Source organism: Otolemur garnettii, unplaced genomic scaffold (assembly GCF_000181295.1).
Source record: "Otolemur garnettii isolate 467f Iridium unplaced genomic scaffold, OtoGar3 scaffold00015, whole genome shotgun sequence".
Classification (NCBI taxonomy): Eukaryota; Metazoa; Chordata; class Mammalia; order Primates; family Galagidae; genus Otolemur; species Otolemur garnettii.
In genome coordinates, this window is record NW_003852410.1 from 9284814 (window position 1) to 9288661 (window position 3848).

A 3848-nucleotide genomic window follows, 5' to 3' on the forward strand; every position below is an offset into this window, starting at 1 on the left:
GAACTCCAAGCTCATGAAGAGGTATCCCAATGTATCATGACACGCTCTTCCTTCCAGGAAAAATGACCAGTATCGCCTGAGCATCTTTACTGAAAAGAGATGGAAGAAATGGTGGGCTCTTGGTCTTGTGCACTTCCAATGAGAAAATAAATGAAAGTGAAGGAATCTAGGTAGAGGGAGAACTTACTCATCAATTTCTGGCCCACAGTTTTCCAGCAGGAGAATCAATCTGAGAAAACTCACATCGCATTTCAAAAGTACTATAACAACAATGTTAGTTAATGTATGCGAATTTGCTCACACTCACATTTCCCCACAACATATATAGTTATTTTAAATTACATAACCAACTTACATCCAAAAAATTCATAGTTTTATAGAGTCAACTCTAGTAGCACCTTATTTCACCTTATCTACCCCATAAAATTTTGTCACAAAGAAAACTATAACTAGGAATGTGTTCACTTTCAGTTTAGATGAAATAATATATATATATTATATGCACAGATGTATATAATATATGTGTGTAAATACACACACACACACTAGTATGATTAATAATTAATCCCTCCAGGTCTATCTCTCTCATCGATCATAGACTGTATCCTTGAAGTTCTTGGTGTTTTATTTCAACTAGACTTCTAATCTGTAGAAACTAGAAGTGACTTTTTTAATTTCGTCATTATCATATTGCTTAGAGGTTTTTTTATTTTTGTTTTTAATTTAATTTTTTATAGTTTGGGATTCACTGAGGGCACAAAGAATTAATTAGGTTACACTGATTTCGTTCGTTAAAGTCCCTCCTGTACTCGTGTCCTGCCCCCAAGAGGTGTGCCATACACCGTGACCCCCATCCCCCTCCCATCTCCCCTCTCCCTGCTACCTCATTCCCTACCCCACCTTATGTTAGCTCATCTACTGCCTTCATATTAGAATTGAGTACACTGGATTCTTGCTTCTCCATTCTTGTGATGCTCTACTAAGAAGAATGTGTTCCTCTTCCATCCACGTTAATACAAAACATGTAAAGTCTCCATCGTTTTTAGTGGCTGAATAGTATTCCATGGTATCCATATACCATAGCTTGTGAAGCCGTTCCTGGGTTGGTGGGCATTTAGGCTGTTTCCACATTTTGGCAATTATAAACTGAGCTGCAGTAAATAGTCTAGTGCAAATGTCCTTATGATAAAAGGATATTTTTCCTTCTAGGTAGATGCCCAGTAATGGGAATACAGTATCAAACAGAGGTCTGCTTTGGGTTCTTTGAGAATTCTCTATACTTCCTTCCTAAGAGGTTGTATTAGTTTGCAGTCCCACCAGCAATGTAAAAGTGTTTCCTTCTTTCCACAATTGCTTAGGGTTTATTTTTTTTTTAAGACAGCTGAAGCCAATCTGAATACCTTATGGTGGCTTAAAGCATACATCCAATGAAGTGTTTGTGTGTGTCCAAAGCTTACTGCAGCCTGGAATCAGATAGGAGTCCTCTACTAAAGTACACATCTGAGTCAAACTCAGACTCCACACTACTGTTCAGACAACTCTGTATCATTCCCTAAATGACTTGCCTCTATGTGCTGGGATTATGATTTCTGCTCAAGGCTGATAATCAAATTTCTTATAAATCAAAAGGAATAAAACATAAGGTGAAGCTGTTAAAAACCAGCTATCAACAAAAAAGGTCAGGGCCTCCAACATGAAAAGGAAAAAAAATATATTCTTCGGTCTGGGAAAAGATTAGTTCTTGACATACAGCAGAACCATTTACAGCCACAATTTTTTTTTTAAACTAATAGTAAAGCATATTACAAGCTTCCTTAATTCAATTTTCTCTGGCATTTACTGTGTTTAATAAAATACCTAAATGTCAACCAGATTTATAAAAATGTATTCACAGCTTAATGAATGGCGAAAGCAGATTACATGAACAGTAATAATGAAGACCATCATAATCTAAATTGATATGGAATTTTGTTTTCCTCCCCATTACAGAAGTAATTAATGTTTACTTACGAAGTTTTTCATTCTATCATAACAGATCAAAAATTGTATGTGCAATGTGTTTGAGATTTCACCATTTCTATCATATAGGTTAATGTTCAGTATCAGAACATTTGGTCTATTTAAATATTTCAGTATGCAATGGATTCAAAGAAAGGTCAAGGATATAGCAATGACACCTCAGTACAAATCCAGATTTAAGGAATAATAACAATTGTTGAAAATAATCACCTACGAAGTTGTCCCTTCCTGCAGGTGAGTCGAGTTCCTATTTGAAACCACCAATTGGCAACCACCATGCTACTTTCCAGGTTTCTCTGATAAAAGATTTTATCACCAAGAAGGCAGGCTCATTGACTAAATAGACTCATCCTTCTCTTAAGCTATATGGAAGGTGTAAGGACTCTTAAATGAGATGTTAAATTCCACTAGTTAGGTTTAAAACTCACATTCACTTGAGACTATAATTTTCAAGGTCTCTAGTTTTACAGAAGAAGTATTCCTTAAGATAAAAAAAAAATGTAAAGCTTCCCAAACAATCCTCCCCTCTACTTTGAGAGCATTACACAAACCAATCTGCCCCGAATTTCTACGACCTTTTGCAAACATATTTACTAAATCACCAGCTGAAATAATTAAGAAAAGCTTTTTGAAATTTAACACATGTGGGGATCTTTTATACAAAATTATCTAAATCATAAAAATAGTTATTTAACCTACTGGGTCTAAAATTCCAGTTCAAAGTTTCTCACTGATACAAACTCTACTCTAATTGTAGAGGCTATAAATAATCCATCTCAAGGAAGCCTATCACAATAAAATAATTGTAACCCAAATTTTGCAGATCAGTTTGTGATCTTTATTTGAAAAGCCTGAACTAGACCATAATCTGTTATGGAACCTACACTCTCTGGTTTATTTCAAGTATTCATTAACAGAACACTAAAAAAAAATCCCCCCCAAAACAATGTGATCAATATATATATTTACATGTATGAAATTAAGATAAATATATATATTTTAAACATGGCATATTCTATTTATATTTAAATTTGAGCACAATTTATGTAAATATATTTGCCATGTATGCTTTAGGAAAAGATTCTAAAGTTATTTTCTGTAGAATTATTATATGAGATCCTTTGAGAGATTCCTATTAAACAAAACTTATGCAACTTATTTTCAGGATAATATAACCAAAGTAAAAATCACAGAAATGATTTCATAAAGTAAATACATTTTTTAAAAATGCAAATTTTGTGAAAAGTTGTTTTGTCTGTACATATTATCGCTTTACATATACCACTCTATAAATTAACTGCTGCTTCTGATAATTCTGAATCTCAAACCTAAAAGAAACAAACTTAACAGATTAAACATAGTGTTCCCCTCAGCAGCACATATACTAAAATGGTTAAAATACAGAGAAGATCAGCATGGCCCCTGTGCAAGGATGACACGCAAATTCATGGAGCGTTCCATATTTTTATTGAAGAATATTCTTCTTAGTAAAGTACCATAAAAATGGAAACGCAAGTATGCAATGTACTCAATACTAATGTGAGACCAATAGATAAGCAACCACCATGCCCACAAGGGAAAAAAACACAATTAAATGCAAGTGGTGGAGGGAAAGGGAGGGAGCAGAGGGAGCAGGATTGGTAAATTCTTACCTGAAGGGCACAATGTAAGGGTGTACACCACAACTCCCTGGGGCAGGGGCGCAACTACAACTTGAACTTTACCTAACAAATGCAAACAATGTCACCTAATCATTTGTACCTTCATATTCATCTGAAATTTTAAAGACTTTAAACATAAATAAAACTGGCCAGGCGTGGAGGCTCCCA

The 3848-nt window shown here is 34.6% G+C and overlaps 1 non-coding gene across 1 annotated transcript; it reads left to right on the forward strand.

The window, feature by feature from the left end:
- Positions 1-3379: 3379 nt before the first annotated feature.
- Positions 3380-3486, forward strand: LOC111723781. Its single transcript, XR_002772250.1, has one exon. It is a non-coding gene; the product is annotated as a U6 spliceosomal RNA (small nuclear RNA).
- Positions 3487-3848: the final 362 nt, after the last annotated feature.